Below are 18,716 nucleotides of genomic sequence, written 5' to 3'. Positions count from 1 at the left end.
CCTGCGCCGCCTTGCCTCTCCCACGTGACCAGCCCCGCTCCTCTGGTGGGAGCTCGGACTCCACCCCCTCTCCCGGCAGGTCCCCGCCCCCTGTGGGAGGAGCCCCGGCTCTGCAGCGGTCCCACTTCTTTGGCACTGCGCCCGGTGCCGAGCTCGCCTTCGACCCAATGCGACTCTCGGGCAGCTCCACCTGCAGTCCTGCGGTCCCTCGTTCTCACAGCGCTAGCTTAGCTCAGTCCTTCGCGAGTGGTGACCCTAGACCCTTGACTCATTCGTTAGGGGCACTGCCTGGAGCAAAAGGAGGCTCTGGACTGCCTTAGTTGGATCTGAAAGCACCTGCCCCGTAGCCGTGGGCCGCAGACACCTTTCAGCTCAGCGATTTTTTGAGCAGTTTTTTTATGGACTTTTTTTTTTTCTTTTTGGCATAGGGATGAGGAATCTTTACGACCGACGCATTCCGATAAGTGTCCTTCAAGCTTTAGGGACAAATTCAGAATTGATAGCCCCTGACCCCATCTCACATTCTCTTTCACCCCCAAATCCTAGCCATTGGGCAGAGGATAGTGCCTGGTGGCCTGAGCACCGGCTCCTGGGATGTTGTCGGGCTCCTCTTGGAGTCTGAGTAACATGGTCTAGTTTGGCCTACACTTACTCATCCATTCATTCACTCATTCTTTTACTCCTCATATGTTAAGTGTCCACACTGTTTTATGAAAGTAGGCAGTTGGAAGAACACCTTTTCTGAGACAGGAAGAACTCACAATACAACACTTAAAATATCACTAGGACAACGGGGTGATCAGTCACAGTGTTGAATGTTGTAGCAAAGCAGGGCTGACATGCCCACCTGTCAGGGGTGACCATCTGCCTGCAATGCCTTCCCCCCACTTCACCTGGGAACCACCTACTGGTGTACAAAGTCCAAAGGCTTCCCTGATTTACCTCCCTGACCTCCCAATCGGTCTCCAGTTTCTGTGTAAGCTTATGGACCTAAAGGGTCTATTCAAGAGGTCTCTCCTTGACCCAGACTGTGAGTTCTTTTTTTTTTTTTTAAGGTTTTATTTATTTATTTGACAGAGAGAGACACAGCGAGAGAGGGAACACAAGCAGGGGAGTGGGAGAGGGAGAAGCAGGCTCTCCGCTGAGCGGGGAGCCCAATGCAGGGCTCGATCCCAGGCCCCTGGGATCATGACCTGAGCCGAAGGCAGACGCTTAACGACTGAGCCACCCAGGCACTCCTTGACTGTGAGTTCTTTTGTTCATCTACGGGACCCCAGAGTCTGGCCCAGGGCCAGCACCAGGACATACTTGGGAAGTGTTATGAAAAAGAGGGTGTTTCTAGATTGAGGGTGAGAAAGATCAGTTTAGGTGAGCGTGCAGGCTTCTTGCAGGAGTAGGTAGATATTTGATTTGAATTCCCAGAAATATTTGGTATAATTTGGTACAAGTTGGGTATAGTCATAAGAAGACAATTTACCCCCAGATGAACTTTCTCACTCCTGCCTCATTCCTCCTCACCCCATGAGGGGAAGGGAAGAAGGTTCATTTTCTCCACCCTGAAATAGGATGTTTGGTCAACAGTGAGGAAGGTTGCAAGGAAGAAGGGCCACTCAGAACAAAACAGGAAGACATTTCCTTTGGGTTTGGGTCCCCAGAGACTGGCCATTAATGACAGAACCATTCAGGGGTTGGTGACAGCAGAATCCCGAGGTGGGAAGCTCCCTGAGGTTTCAGCTGAAATATAATTACCAAATGCAAAAAGCCATGATTATATTTACACTTCTGTAGCATTCCAAAGCTCTGAACTTCAAAAGCCAGGCTAGATCTGATAGCTAATTAACACACTCCTCACACTCCTGATTTGTCCAAGAAGGTACAGGCTGAACTCATTAAAAAGCAGTCATCAGACCAGAAGAATAAGTTATGGGCAAGTAGGCACAGGAAAGAAAACTTACAAAGCTCAAGGATTAAAAACAAAAACACCGATCTGCCAAGTTTTAAAGAGAAAAGTAATTCTAGCTTTGTAAAGACCATAAAATAACCTAGATTTTGAATTTAAGGGAGTAGACATTAAGATTGACTGGCTTTGTGACAACTTCTATAACTTTGGTATGTTATTCTTTTGACAGGGGCTAGGGAAGTGTTTTGTCCTTCACAAACCCCACAGGACAGGGAGAAAACATTGCTAGCAAGAGGCAGATGTGGATAAAGACTTGTGATTCTTACAGCATCACAGCTACTTCTAGATTCAGCTAGCTTCATCTGCTCACTCAGCAGTGATCCGTGCCAGCAGTATAACACAATTTTTTAAGCTGATTGGTCCTGCAGTATGTCTGGGCTCAGTGAGAACAGTTTATGAAGCAGCTAGCATTAAAGTGAAAATAAAATAAAAATGGGTGCTTGACTTCATTGACTTCATCAGGCCCAGATTCTCATTCTGTGGATATATGAAAGTCTAATCAAGATCTAGAAATGTATGAACCACAACAATGTGCATATATCAGCTGTAAATATCTTTTTACTTGCCAATATCCCTGATTCCCACTCTTCCTGATTTTTAAAAAGAATATAAAGATGCCCTACTTCCACAGTGTGCCTCACAGCCAAGCCTTTAGGATCTTCTATGGGGAGTCCTCAACAGACATAACCAATGGCTTACCATGTGAATCAATGACTGACTGGGGGCTGGATGGTGGGATCACTGTGTCCCCAGGTTGGGGAATTAAGGCTGCCTCGAGCGTCCCCACTCATCATCATTTGCTCTATCCTTTGACATTTACTGAGGCTTCATTTGTCTAGGCAACTTTGATTTGCAAGAAACAGAAAACCGAACTCAAACTGTCTTGAGGTGATCCATAATGTCACCAATGATCCAGGTTCTTCTGCTTCTCTGCTTTATGTTATCCATGTGTTGGTTTCATGTTAGGGCTGGTTCCTCTTGTGATCATAGGATGGCTTTCAAGATCCAGTAGGGGGAGGGGCAGTTGACCCAGGAATGAACAAAGCCCAGAGCCTCACTCTGATTGGCCAATCGCTGTGGCCGGGGTACTGCCGTACTCTGATTGGTCTAATCTGGGTTAGTTTCCATCTCGTGCATCATTGCATGCACACTTAAAAGGGAAAGTAGAAGTGAAATAAAGGTGTTAAGGTGTTCCAAAGCCGTCTCACAGGCAAAGTCTAACTCTTTTCTATCATTTTTGGACTCCGAGTCACTGAGGTTTGCATTTGTCACTCAATATTATCCTTTGGCTGTTAGGAACACTGGTGATGGAACATTTCTTAAAGAGTGCTCCACTATTGTCTTCTGCTCAAAGTTGGCAAGAAGTTTTGATAAATAGATGTTTGACATCTTAATGATAGTCTTTGAAAACACATGAATTGATGACACTACCTCTCATTGCTTTGGAATTTATTTTATCTATGTCAAGAGATTTGGCAAATTTTCCATTGCATTACAATCCTTTTGCATGCATCTTAGTAGCAAAACAGAATGGATTTTATCTGTATATAGGGTTGGGGTGGGGGTGGGTATAACTTTCTTTCTTAGTTTTTAAACCTCTTGATCGTTGCTTTGCAAGAAAATAGAAAAATGAAGTAATTTCTCTGATGACAAATTTCCCTTACTAATATTAAATTTAGGTTCCACTGCTGCCTATGTGAATTTCTTCATTCACAGTAACTTTTTCATTTGAGTGCCAAACCGTAATGTAATCTTTTGGAAGATTTTTATACAGCAATTAAACTTAACTCATGGAGCATAAACAATGTGCATTTGTAACCGAATGCAACTTAACTAATACAGAATTCAGATTTTATAAGGAAACATAAATGTCTGAGAGTAGTTATGAAAGATACATGAAAGAGCTTTGCGCAGTGGCAGTATCGTAGCCAATGAGGTTTATCCGAGGCGCGATTATTGCTAATTGAAAGATACATGAAAGAACAATGAGGCAAAATTTGCCTTACCAAATATCAAAATATACCATAAAGTCATTGTAATTCAAATGAATATGGCTATTGTCTAAAAACTCTGCTTTAGCTGTAGTTTCTCAATCATGGTATGAATTTACTCCCCCCCCCCTTTTTTTTTTTTGGCTTGAATTTAAAAATTGGTAGAGCCAGAGAGTAACAATGGGATTTATGGTAAGGAGACTGAGGTTGGTCACATGAGCAGTCAATCAGGTTCACATGATTGAGTCTCAACAAAAACTGTGGACACCAAGGCCTGGGTGAGCTTCTCCAGTTGCCAGTAATCTGTGTGTGTTTGTCACACATCGCTGCTGCAAAAGTAACTGCTCATGACTCCACAGAAGACAGCTGGAAGCTCTGAGTTTGGTACTTTCTTAAACTCTGCTCTTTGAATCTCTTTCTTAGGCTAATTTTGATCTGTATCCTTTCCTTATACAAAACTATAACCATGAACATAATAGCTTCCGTGAGTTTATGAGTTCCTCGAGTGAATTACCAACCACAAGTGTGGTCTCGGGGTCTCTGAACTTGTAGTTGGTGTCAGAAGTCAGGGTAGTTTGTGTATCGTGCTCCCTCAAACTCACTGTCCTTGAGAAGTTTGGGTGCATCTGGGTTATGCTAGCATGGTGAGACCAGTTAAGAACTTTTCTTTTGATTCAGCTTATAAAATTCTATTTTTCTGAAACAATGCTCATTTCAACTAAGTTTTAAGATGTATTTTTAAAATATTTTATTTATTTATTTGACAGAGACAGAGAGCACAGAGGGAGCAGCAAGCAGAGGGAGAGGGAGAAGCAGACTCCCGGCTGAGCAAGGAGCCCGATGGGGGACTTGATCTCAGGACCCTGGGACGTGACCTGAGCTGAAGGCAGCTGCTTAACCGACTGAGCCACCCAGGCGTCCCTAAGATGTATTTATTTAAAGTTGTTCCCTAATAATTTTCTGAAAGCTCTGCTTTATATAGTTATATCCCATTTCTCAATCCAGGTCTCAATTTCCTTGTCACTTTTTTTTTCTTGAATTAAAAAATTATCTTCAGTTTTAGTAAAATATAAATTTTTATTAAGCTATGGTTGAGGTAAACCCCTTTTAAGTGTTCAATTTGAAGAGTTGTGACAAACGTATATAGTCATGTACCAGCAGCACCACAATCATCATATAGAATATTTCTATTTCCCACTCTAGTTCTCTCATACCCCTTGGTGGCCAATCCCTTTCCCCAGGCCCCTGGCTCCAGGAAACCACTGATCTGCTTTACTACAGTTTTGCTTTTTCGTAGAATCTCATATAAATGGAATCATGCAGTAGGTGGTATTTTACTTCTGGCTTCTTTCACTTACAATAATGATTTTGAGATTCAGCCATGTTGCAGCGTCCATCCGTATGCCATTCTTGTTAGTTGCTGACAAGTATTCCATTGTATAGATATGCCAAAATTTATTTATCTATTCACCAGTTGATAGATATATTTGGGTTGTTTCTAGTTTTTTGGCAGTTGTGAATAATGGTCCTATGAACATTTGTATACAACCTTTGTTTGGACATATGCTGTCATTTCTCTTGGATCAATATCTAAGTGTGGTCATATGGTAAGTGTATGTTCAACTTTATAAGACACTCAGACTGTGCTCCAAAGTGTCTGTATGATTTTCATTCCCACCAGCAGCATATAAGAGTTGCAATGCTCCACATCGTCATTAATATTTGGTATTGTCAGTTGCCTACTGTGATTTCCTCCACTGCTAGCACACTTACCATTAGACCTTGAAGCCACTCTTTGTGCTGTAGTGCATATGGTCCAATCTCTACGAAGATCCTGCAGGAATCCAGAGACTGAGAGGACTCAGACCCTCCATTATGTTGGATGTCTCTAATCCCATCTCTTCCATTAGAAATGTCAACATCCCCATGCACCTGGCTTCTCCAGCCTTTCCTCCCCTCCACATACCGGCTTCTTTCTTCTTCCTGAGGGAATGCGCCAACAGGTGAGTATCCTCCCCTCTGCTGGCTGGAAACAAAAACTCTTACTCCTCTCTCTCTGTTCCCAAGATCCTACTCTTCAGATTCTCTGTCCTGGGTGAACCAGAAGGAATCACTGCCATCAGATGGGTCTCTATCCCTACCTCTGTCTCAGTTCTGGTTCTGTCTCTCTATGTCTACACCAGGCTATGTAGGTCTATATCCACCTGGGGATATTGTATGTGCCCAGAACCAGGTCTAGAAGGAAATATTGCAAATTGGTAATAATGGTTACATTTTGGTAAAGGATAAAACATGAGAGAGAGAGAGAGAGAGAGATTTACTTTTTTAATGTGTACACTTGTGGTTGGCAACAATGTGTTGGCACCTTAAAGCAATGTCATTACAGAGAAAATAACTACAATGTTAAGAAATAAAAGTGTCTTCACACTCTACATCTTGGGCGCATCTGTTCTGGGAGATCTCTATAGTTCTTCCCAGCTCTGCCTACCTCTCATCTAATTATTAGTTATAATTTTAAAAACCATCTCCATTTTCACTGCAGAGGAGGAGGTACTCAGAGCTCCCAGACAAAGAGAGACCTGCCTAGTGAGACAGGTGGCTCCATTCATTAGTGGGCTTCCCAAGACGCTCTCGGTTTCGTTCTAAAAATGCTTAGAGGGAAAAGCATCCCAGAGAGAGTCTAGCTGTACCTAACACAGTCCACAGTGTCTCTTTTCCTAGTGCCGCCTTCAGTTTAGCATGTGTCTCAGACAGAAGAACCGTGTTTGGGATGGGAAGAAAAAAAAAGCATTGTGTCCCAAACCACAGATACCCTGCTTTGGACAATAACACACTGCCACCAGCCAGTCCTTCTGAGAGGAGATGAAAGTCTCCTCCCCGCCTCCAGTCCCCTGGCCGCGTGGACTCTTGGCAATCTCTCAAGGTATCAAGAGCACCCCCTCGTTGGCACACTGTCGGGATGCCCAGGGACCTGTTGGGAAGCTCTTTCTGCATCCCAGGGATGTTGGTGAGCTTTCGGGTCAGTGACAGGGGTGGCCGGGGCTACTTCCTGAAAAAGCAAAGGGATGGGTATTCTCCACACTTTCCTCAGCCTCACCGGAAGAAACATCAGCTCAAAGCTTTTGCCTGGCAAGGTCTCCTCTTCGGTAATTCAGTGTCTCCTCCCCCCAGGTGGCCATCGGAGTGGTGCCTGGGCCACCAGTTAGGCAATACCTATTCTCCATCCTTGGCCCTAGGCACTCAGGCCCACAGGGACAGCTGTGGCTTCTCTCTGGTCAGATGCTGTGGACATCCAGGGAGACCTGGAACTGGACTGGCTCCACAGCAGGCTCCTGGCGGGGGTCCCCACGGGTCCCGTGGCCCTGTTCTGGAGTGCCCACACTTCATGAAAAGGACTTCACACGTCTTTACCTCACGTGCCATCTGTTATTCAGCCATACTGCTGTTCCTACATGTTTCCGAACATTAAGAGATCTTTGCACACATGCTGTGTCTCCAGCCTTGACAGCTTTTCTGCTGTCATACTCCTCTTCGTCCTTCAATGCCCAGGGCAGGTATCATCTGCATTATGCTGCTCTTACAGTCGGCCTGAGTTAGTTCCCCTCCTCTGAGCTCCCATGGCTAGTTCCTTCTTCTGCTACGGCAGCCCCTCCCTCTCTCTGCCTCCCCCACTGGACTAGCATATGCTCTTCATATCCACATTTCCAGACTGGGGCTTGGGACGGTTATTAAGAAGAATGGCTTGGCTTTCCCCATACCACCCTGAGACAGGAATTCTGATTGTGGAAATGAACCCAGCCAGGAAAGGTTCAATGGATCAGCCAGGGTTCATGACAGTTTTCTCTAAAGAGAACTCTGTGATTAGTGATTTAAGTTACTTCGCCACCACAACCAGCAGGAACACTTTTGCTAAAGAATTAATCATCTAACAAACCTCCACCATCCCACTGAGTCATTGTGCTGGAGGGGCAGGTTCCAATACTTAGGAACATTCCTGCAAGCCTGATCCTTGGCCAGACCTTTCAACCATGCTACCTGGAAGAGTTTTTTCCTTTCTTTCAAAGGAAAATATATGGATTCGAAGTGTTTTTCCCTGGGGGTACAGTATACATGACTGAATTTGAAGGATGTTTTTCTGCACAACTGGCATAAAATCTTCCATATTTTCCAACAAGTCAATGCATGGCTCATCCAGCAAATGATTTATATTAATAGATACCCATTATCTGCTGAAAGGGTTTCTGGGATAATGTGACTGAAGTTCATAATTAAGCTACAGAATGCCAGGGCTCTCTCTTCAAGGCCCCGATCTAGAACTGTTCTCGCTCCTTCATGTGGTGCAGCTTTAGGAATTTGTTGAATGTCAGAATATGAGTTTTGAGTGTCCAAATTTCCTAAAATAAACGTGCCCTGCAGCATCTGAAGTGTTCATTTCAATTTGTTCACTCTTCAGGAGGTTCCGTGTTTTTTGGTTTTTGTTTTAAATAAAACAGTAATAAAACATGCAAACAAACTCACTGTGTCTTAAACCTGGGAGTCAAGCAGGATCTCAGAAAGATATTTGCACACCCACATTTATAGCAGCATTATTCACAATAGCCTAGATGTGGAAGCAACCCAAATGTCCACCTATGGGTGACTGGATAAACAAAATGTGGTGTATATATGCATCGGAATATTCTTCGGTCTTAAAACGGGAGGAAATCCTGTCGCATACTACAACATGGATGAAACTTGAGGACATTGTACAAAGTGAAGTAAGCCAGTCACGGAAAAACAAATATCGTATGGCTCCACTTATATGAGGTATGCAAAGCAGTCAGGCTTCTAGACAGAAAGTAAAGCGGGGGGCAAGGGAGGGGTGGACGTGGAGAGTTGTTTAATGGGTATGGAGTTTCAGTTGTACAAGATGAAAAAGTTCTGAAGATCGGTTGTGCAATGAATGATGTGACTATCCTTAGCATATTGAACTGTATGCTTAAAGATGGTTAAGATGGTAAATTTTATGTTTTGCAATTTTTTTTTACCACAATAAAAAATGGAATGACAACAACAACAAAATAAACTCTGAAGGCCATTCAGGATCATCTGGTCTGTCCTACTATTTTGCCGATGACACAGAGATCTGCTCAAGATCTTCATCCATTTATTCAAGGTGACCCGACTCACAGCTGGCTACTCGTTGTGCTCCAGTAGCCTGTTTTTCCAGCAGCTCTGTTGAGTTTCCTTTCTCCTCCATTGGGGAAAGGAGGAACCCAAGGTCCTGTGGTGCTCCCAGGGTAGTGGGGAGAGGGCCTGCAAGGCACTAAATTCTCATGGCGATCACCCTGTTTTTTCTTATACCACCATCAGCCGCCTGGGTGGCTCATTTTTACTGGGTACAAGTATAGATAATTATGGAAACAAGTCACGTGCCCCTCTGGGTCCTGAAGATGACAGAAGCCCAGAGTGTTGCCAAAGAATGGCAGAGTGAGCATCCCCAGTACCTGGGAAGCCTTTTCCTGTGCTCTGGATCTGGAGCCACACTCCCAGCAGACACCATCCTATCTCAAACATTGGGTTGTTTGTTGGCTTGAGTCTGCAGGCACCTTTCTATTCAGGCTCAAGGAGACTCCACCACATCCTTGCAGACCTCCAAAATGTTCTCACTACAGAGCTTTAGCATCACTGAATGTGACACTCTGCTAGGTATTCGAGGCCATCCGTGACCTGACCCTAATGTACTTTTCCAGTCATATCTCACTGGAAGCTCACATTCCATAATGACTTTATCTAGGGATTGGGGTCAGGGTTGAATTCCGGTTTTAACAGTCTTTCTCTCTGAGACCATAGTCACTTATCTCACTAAACCTCTCTTAAAGAACAGAGATGATAGTATCTAGTGTGCGGAAGATATGATGAGATAATGCATTCCAAACCTGAGCCCAGAGCCCTTAACAGTGTAAGCAGTCTTCAAAGAACCTGGAACTGGAGCTCTTGTCAGTGGCACAGGCGTCCTCTGCTCCAGCAGATTAGGCTCATTTAGCAGATCTAGACACAATCTGTGCATTCCGACCTCTGCCTTTGTCTTATTTGCTCTTCATCCTTTCTAGAACATCTACCCCAAATCCCACCAAGGCCCAGATGAATGCCACCCCCTTCTTGAAGCCTTCACTGACCTTCCCAGGAGCAAAGTATCTGTACTCCTGGTTGACTTGTATGGTTCTGGGCTATAATTAGCCATAAGGAAACTGTGTTACCCTGTGTTACAGGGTCTTGCTAAATGCAAGAAGTTCCAGTACCTGAGATAAGTGCTTAGTCTTTCTCTCGGCACTTTGGAAAGTTCTCAGAGCAAAGTCCACAGTTCCAATCTCTTCAAAGGAATTCTGTGAGACCTCAGGGAGACACCTTTGTGACCCAGTTTGTCAGCTACCCCAAGCCTTAGGGAAGAATGAGGCTTTCTTGAGTATATTGCATGGAACCTTATAGCAGGCTGCAGGCTGTGTTCTGATTTATTCAGCAAATGGAACCCTGGGTGGTGGGGTTGGCTTCCCTCTGCACCACCTTGTGTACATGGGGCTGCCCCTCCGTTCCCTACCAGTGTTTAGATCCAAAGGTCTAGGCTAATTTTCCTTTCCTACCTTCACAGCAACTTCTCCTGCTTTGGATTCTCTTGGGACTTGGGGTTCCTCTCTTGGGACATGATTCCAGCCAGTTTTGAGTAATTATTATTTGGCATGTGATTTGCTCCTTGATCGGATTAGAAGCTCCTTGGGGGCAAGGATTATGTTGGACCAATTTCTCTATGTGTGCAGAGCCAAGCATGGTACCGGCTCATGCTTGGTACCTAATGGTCTTGTGTTAACTGTTATCACAGTGAAAACAATAGCTACCAATTGCCATATACTCATGACCTGTCTGACCCTGTTCTGCGTTTCACATCCATGACTTTAGGAATCCTCACATCGGTTCTGTAAAGAAAGCATTACTATTCTCTTAGAGACAAAGATTAGGGGCACCTGGGTGGCTCAGTTGGTTAAGTGTCTGCCTTTGGCTCAGGTCATGATCTCAGGGTCCTGGGATTGAGCCCCGTAAAGGGCTCCATGCTTAGCGGGGGGTCTGCCTCTCCCTCTGCCACTCCTCCTACTTGTGCTCTCTCTTAAATAAATAAAATCTTTTTTTTTTAAGACGAGGATTAAAAAGTTTCAATGACTTGGTTAAGGTCATAGTGGTGCAAGGAAAACGTAAAGATGGGGTTATAATTCATCTCCACATGAATGGATAGATGCATGGATGGCCAAGTGAAACACAAATACAGACACATCATTGCATTTGCAAAATTTCCACCTCACACCTGAAACCAGCTGCGCAAGCCTGAAGACAGCTGGCTTCCCCCAGACAACGTGGCCCAGCATTGGGACGTGGGCTGCCTGTTTGGGGGCTGCCGTTTGTCCAGACCCAGGCTGGGGCTGCCACATTCTCAAGCTGCCACACTGAACAAGACGATCTGCACAGGGGCTCCTGTGCCTTCTCTAGCTTCATCTTCACGGTTGGCCTCAGTTTACTCTGTAAACTCCAGGAGGGCAGGAACTTTCTCCCCTAGCACAGTGCCTGCACCAGGGAGGTGCTCAACAAATAGCCATTATTATTTGCAAGTTGCCCCTTGTACCACGTCTACGTATATTTTCTGAATGAGAAATACGGAGGCTGAAGCAGGGGTATTTTACACAAAATTAAGTGGTAAGTAAGCTTCTATGAAAGCAAACACAAAAAGGAAACCTGTCTGCCACCCATCAAAGGTCCCTCCCTCGGTGCCTGGTTCTTTGCATAAGCAGACACGTGAGCCTGGGGAGACTCCCCACAGAAAGGCCTTCTCAGAGGACAGTGTGAAGTGCTGGTGACACCCTATGGCTGTGAGAGGAAACACAGGGCTTTCGCCCGCGTGGAGGGGGGTGGGGGAGGGCTGGGGTGGGGACCCACAGCCACCAACACCAGGACAGATTTAAAAGGACGTGAGTTTAGCCCCACACCAGCAGGAAGGGCAGCAGCAGCTGCTACTAGGGAGGATTTCCCACGTCTGGGAATGAACTTGTTTCCGTGGCGCCGGGGCTAGTGGAAGCTTGCAAAGGCCGTTCTAATAATTCTCATCTGAAGGGCAGCATTATGCCAAGAGAACAGTTTCAGTGGGTCCTCCTTCTCCTATTTCAGTGGAGTAATGGTGTATTTCAGGTTAGGTAACCAGCTAAGCTGAAGAAGGTGGTCATGTCTCCCAGCTCCCTCCACGGGACTGACTTGCCCACAAAAAACTGCAGGTAGAGAAGCTGAAACCCCGAGGAAGAAGATGGGCAGAGCCTCTGACAAGGACCGACAGGTTCCCGAGACCATAGGGGAGGAGACCAAACAGTGTGACCTTGAATGCACTTAGTCTGCCCAGCAGAGAAATAGGACCCCACGGTGAGCAGGCACATGACAATCTCAACCACTAGAGAGGTCAGTTTTCCTCCCAGGGGAAGGACTGGTGGAGAAAGTAGTCAGAAGAATTGCTGTCCCATTCTGGAGGCTGGTGCGGAAGAATCCTGTTCAACCAGGAAGACCGGGGAACGAGGCAACACACCTTACAGTCAAAACGGAGAAGGCTAAGGCCATAGATGTATATTTCAGACTTCCTACAGTAAAGAAATTGAGCTGCTTCGACTCATACGGATAAATTTTATTTCCCCAGTGGAAACATTGCTTTACTTCTTTTTAATTTTACAGCATTCATGATCATTATAAAGAAGTTTAAGTAATACAGAAAAGTATTAACGACATAAAAATTCAGCAGCGATCCTATCACTCCAATGAGCGTCTTTCTATATAGTTCTCTGTGCACAGACACGTGCACACATACATTAACATATGTCCTGAGATAATACATTTGCTATGTCCTCACATATCACTCTACATTATTGCTTTTAACGGCAGCGTTATAATCATACCGGAATGTTTTCGTGATGAATTCCAGTAATGCCGCTTGTTCTATCTACCTATCTGAAATACACAAGACATTAAATACCAAATCAAAGTTCTCTTTTTGTAATCCGCTCTTAAAATCGTCAGTCTATGTTTATATGTTTTTGCTTTTGTTCTGTGAAGTTATTCAGGAAATGTTCCTATCTTTGTTTTAAGAAAAGGTCAGATGCTAAGCATAGTGGAACCTGGGATACAATACCGCAAGATTGTGGAGTTCGTTCTGCCAGTTATGTAAAACAAAACCCTTAGAGGGGAACGTGGGCATGCAGGACTTGGAAAAGTTCCCTAAACCTGGAGCCCCTCCCGTGCACCTCTGTTCTGCTCCTCCAGCCTGTGATACTGCCCCCTGGTGGTGCTAGGGCCCGGCAACCTCCAGTCGTGTCTTTTCCTCCTTTTTCCCTTCACTGGAATACTAAAAGGGCACTACTTAGGGAGGAGGAAGAAATACTACAAGACAGAAAAGCTTTATTTTTAGTTATGTGGATTTTGAGTCTTATAAAATAGTTTTGGAATAAGGTAAAAGAACCCGATCCCTTTTATAACATCTTTGCAAACCCCTCATCTTTCTCCCACCTCTCTCTCTCTCACACACACATACACACACACACACTCATACACATACACATACCAAAATCATATGATCACTCACACATACTACCACGTTCCCCCTATTTGTGGGCATTCTAATTGCTTTGGGTTTTTCATTACTACAAACATACTTTGCTGTGCAACTTTGTACATACATCTTTATACATCTTGATAAATTAACAAGGACTTTCTTGTGCCTCACTTCCTTTGTAGGAGCAAAGGGGCTGCAGGAGGCACAAAGTGGCAAGAGTTTCTTTTCCCTACTTGTACCAGAATGCCCCAAAGGCTCAGAGCTCTGCCTGGGGACTATGGTGAAGCTTCAGCCCTTGGAGGCAGCCATGCAGGTGCAAAGGAGCAGTGACTGATTGGCCGCAGGCACCTTCAAACCCCTCTTCAGAGAGCAGAGGGAGCAAATTCACTGAGCAGGAGAGACACTACATGGTATTGGATATGCGCTCAGTGACATATCACTAGGGATGACACAAGTAATCTAGGGAGGAATCTGAACTAATAAGCAAAATAAGGTCACTAAAATATGGTCACTAAAATAATCACTCTTAGTGAATAGTTTTCAGAGGCCGTATTGAGCTGGGAAAACATGACAAGTAGCTTCGGTTTATTGAGCACTTATACATGTTACCTCATGGAAAGCCCAAAACAATCTTACATGGGAAATCCTACAAGTGTGTTAATTTTAGGGGAGGCAGGCATCTGGGGCACAGAGAGGTAAGCAACTTGCTTACAGCCATGTGGCTAATAATTGCCGGGGCTTGGATTTGTAAGCAAGCCAAAATTGCTTGCTGAACCCAAAATTCTTACTCTTAATCATTGTTATGCTTCTTTCCAATTAAAAAACAAATTACTTGGGGCACCTGGGTGGCTCAGTTGTTAAGCGTCTGCCTTCGGCTTAGGTCATGATCCCGGGGTCCTGGGATCGAGCCCCGTGTCAGGCTCCCTGCTCTGTGGGAAGCCTGCTTCTCCCTCTCCCCACTCCCCCTGCTTGTGTTCCCTCTCTCACTGTGTCTCTCTGTCAAATAAATAAATAAATAAATTCTTTAAAAAAAAACAAACCAAATTACTTGAGGGGAAAATCAAGTAGAAATTGACCAACCTCATTATCAATTCTTTTTTTGTTTTGTTTTGTCTCCAATCCTCATTGAGCTAAGGGCCTACATGCCTCTCATTTCTTCATTAGGTACCCATATAGTCATTTACTTTTTCTTCTGGAGTTTCTGAAGTATTTGATACACCTTTAGGCCTGATATTTTGTTACACTTCTTATTGATAATCTATTAAGAAAGTTTCTTAGCTGATTTCACCATTATTCTTTTTTCTTTTCTTTCTTTTTTCTTTTTTTAAGTAGGCTCCACGCCCAACGTGGGGCTTGAACTCACGACCTTGGGATCAAGAGTCAATGCTCTACCAACTGAGCCAGCCAGGCGCCCTTCACCATTATTATTCATGTCTAAGGAATATCACTTAAGCACAGTAGAAAGTTATAGTTACCTATAAAATAACCACTTTTGAGAAGGAATTTGAAGCAGAGTAGGGGGATATGAGGAGCAATTCGGTTTTGATTAACAGCCTCCAAGGAACTTATCTCTTGTGATGAAACTTCCTCGTGAAGTGTGGCTGGGTTCTTTCATCTCTTCTCAGTGGTGTCTGTTCCCTGGCCTTTCTTCCAACATCTATCTACTTCTGCTGGAGAAGCAATTCGGTAACATCCCCACTCAGCTGCTGACTTGTTTCTGAAGGCTGTAACACTTTGGGAACTTCATCTCTTTCTAAAGGGAAGTCTTTAGGAGTCATTCTTTGGGTGCTTCCTTCTGACTGACCTCATTCTATGGCACCATGACTTTCGATTTTGTTTGCTGAGATGTATCGTCTTTGTTAATCTGAGTCTGGAGTTCTCTCTTGTGAAAACTTTTAAAAAAGTTTTTACTTAAGTTCCAGTTAGTTAACATACAGTGTAATATTAGTTTTAGGTGTACAATGTAGTGATTCAATATTTCCATACATCACCCAGTGCTCATCATAGCAAGTGTCCTCCTTAATCCCCATCACCTATTTCACCATCCCTCACCCACCTCCCCTCTGGTAACCACCAGTTTGTTCTCTGTAGTTAAGAGTGTTTCTTGGTCTCTCTCTCTCTCTCTCTTTCTCTCTCCTTTTTTTCCTTTTGCAAGTTTGTAATGTTTCTAAATTCCACATATGAGTGAAATCATATGGTATTTGTTTTTCTCTGACTGACTTATTTTCCTTAGCATAATACTCTCTAGCTCCATCCATGTTGTTGCAAATGGCAAGATTTCATTCTTTTTCTACGGCTGAGGAATATTCCATTGTGTGTGCATATCACATCTTCTTTAGCCTTTCATCAGTCGATGGAGAATTGGGCTGTTTCCATAAACTGGCAATTGTAGATCTTGTGAAAACTCTTGAAAAGATTGTCTTTGAAGGACGAAAGGTAAACAAATTAAACTTGAAGTGGAGAAAAACTTCATGCCTTCATGGCCATATAGGAAGGGGTCATAGAATACTGAGGAAGACCCTCCACTAAAGCTTTAGCTTGGGTAACACTGACTATGGAGTTTGCACTACAAGATGACATCTGTGGGAATACATGCCCTGGAACTTTTTTCGGGAGAGGTAATTTCCATGGGAGAGACAATGCTGAGCACTTCCTCCTGATGGGCCCAGGCAGATGGTATTGTAAGCTCAGTGGCAGGTCAGCCTTCCTCCAAACTACTCCCGATTCCTAAGACATTTGTCTTGGCTATCTTTCTCTAAAGATTTTTTTCCTTTGGTTAATGTTTGCCAGGGAACTTCACTGAGCTGGATCCTCTCCATAGATTTGCTGACAGCATATGCTGGGGAGAATTGCCCTGGCTCAAAGTATTCATTACTTGCTCCTCTTCTAAAGAATCGCTTGGAAAATTTTTATCCTGACTAATCTTATACCTGAAACTTTTAATCTCCAGATGGCATTATTTGACCAGACTTACATATTACTATTTGTGGTGACATTTGCTGAGAAATTTGTTCTTTATTTAGGTTTTTTTACTTAGTTGCTTTACCCATGACAATGGTAATTCTTTTGATATTTTGTTTTGAAGGGATCTGGAGATGGACACTAATTTGTTTAAAGTCATATTCTCTGGGATACTGTCCTGCAGAACCTCTTTGGTAAACCTGTTGTTCCTGAAGAGTAATCCCAAGAAACTCTGCCCAGGGGCTTGCCCTTATATGCATTGGTTTAATTCCTCCTGATTTCAAGATTTACTTAGTTTTGTCATTTCTCAGTGATTCAACAAACCATCCCTCAGAGCTGGCCTCTTTTGAGGTTTTGTTCTGAACATCTTGATCTTTGGGCATTATTTTTCTGCACGAATTTTCTGAATGCCTTCTTTTCTGGCCAATCCTATTGGTGGAAGCTTCTTTTTCTAATGCCATTTTCTCTGTAATTATGTCCTAAAGGGAACTCTTCTTTCAGACCAGAATTTTGGGGGGAATTTCCTTCCAGATTTCTGTTAATTGGGTTTAATTGCTCCTGAATAGACTTGTGAGAGATCATATCTTTGTCATCATCTTTTCTACATAAGAGCCTCCCCAAGGGAGCGGCTTGGGGAACTGGTCCCAGTCACATTTGCCCACTGATGAGATATCCATTGATGTCACTTAAAGAATGTGCCCCAAGTATGTCTCTTTAAAAAAAAGAAATGAACTACACACACACACACACGCACACACACGCACACACACGCACACACACGCACACACACTACTTTAAAAAAATTTTCTTAAGCAGGCTCCATGTCCAACATGGGGCTTGAACTCATGACCCTGAGATCAAGAGTCGCATGCTCTACCAACTGAGCCAACAAGGCACCCCTACATGTACTACTTTTTTTTTTTTTTTAATATTTTATTATTTATTTGACAGAGAGAGACACAGCGAGAGAGGGAACACAAGCAGGGGGAGTGGGAGAGGGAGAAGCGGGCTTCCCGCGGAGCAGGGAGCCCCATGCGGGGCTCGATCCCAGGACCCCGGGATCATGACCTGAGCCGAAGGCAGATGCTTAACGACTGAGCCACCCAGGCGCCCCTACATGTACTACTTTTTGAAGAGCCTTGTCTTGAATATGTTTCTCCAAGGATCTCAGGCCTCCAAGAGACCCTCCTGGGCTAATTATTTTCTGGCTAATTTTATTCATAGAATCTCTTTATTCAGAAACTGATTTTTGAGGAGTCCATAAACACTGATTTTACGTACTGATTATGACAGTGATGACTATTGAGGAATTTTTCCTGGGCTATCTTTTCTCATAAAATTGGTTTCTATTGGTCATTATTCATGAAGGTTTTTCCTTGGTCAGGCTCATCTGTAGAATTTATCTCCCCTGGTGATAATTCTTGCAAAGTCTCTTCTCAGCTATTTGCATCCATGGAGTTAGTTTCTCCAGACAAATGATCTGGAGATAGTTCATTCTGGCCCATTCTGGTTCTGGAATATGTTCCCAGGAGTGACTTTTTGAGGGGAGGGGTGGGGAATGATTGCAGTCTGGCTGAAACAGCCATGGGTTTCATCATTAGGAGCAATGATTTCTCATGAATTTCTACCTTCTTGGCATTATATGTGGATTTTTCTTTTCTAGTGCCTCTTCTGGAGTAATTTTTGCCCCAACGACCCCTATCTATGAACCGTACATTTCTTGATATTGATATTTTTGATCATTCCATTTCACTTTGCCTAAACTTATCTATACGTGTGATATTTTCAGACAGTGATATCTTTGGACCCTCTCATTTTATTCCTGAAGGTTATCCTTTTGGACAATGGCAACCAAAGAATTGTTTCCTTTTATAATCATTTCTTTGGATGGGTATCTTTTGACCATGATTCTAGAGGACAGCAGGCCCAAGAAACCCCATCTGGTCCCAGCATGACTTCTGACCATGGCTTCCAAAGATCTGCTTTCTGGGAATGCTAACTAAAATTTTCTTCTTTCTGTGACATTTGGACTTGCCTTTTGCTGAAAGACATCAGAATAAGTTTCTTCTTGACAAACAGAACTCAAACATGAAAGCAGAAAGACCAAGAGGACTTTCCCTTTACTAATATGAGACATGAAAGATGACTCAGCTGTAAGCCTCCTTGAGGAGTTGTTGGCTCAAGCATTGAACTA

At 43.9% G+C, this 18,716-nt stretch overlaps 1 non-coding gene across 1 annotated transcript; it reads left to right on the top strand.

Annotated features, from left to right (window-relative positions):
* Nucleotides 1-3,862: 3,862 nt before the first annotated feature.
* LOC116644413 lies at nucleotides 3,863-4,010 on the top strand. The gene has a single exon (XR_004301736.1). It is a non-coding gene; the product is annotated as a U4 spliceosomal RNA (small nuclear RNA).
* Nucleotides 4,011-18,716: the final 14,706 nt, after the last annotated feature.

This window comes from Phoca vitulina, unplaced genomic scaffold (genome assembly GCF_004348235.1).
Source record: "Phoca vitulina isolate PV1807 unplaced genomic scaffold, GSC_HSeal_1.0 scaffold29, whole genome shotgun sequence".
Classification (NCBI taxonomy): Eukaryota; Metazoa; Chordata; class Mammalia; order Carnivora; family Phocidae; genus Phoca; species Phoca vitulina.
This window is presented reverse-complemented; position numbering and strand designations above follow the sequence as displayed.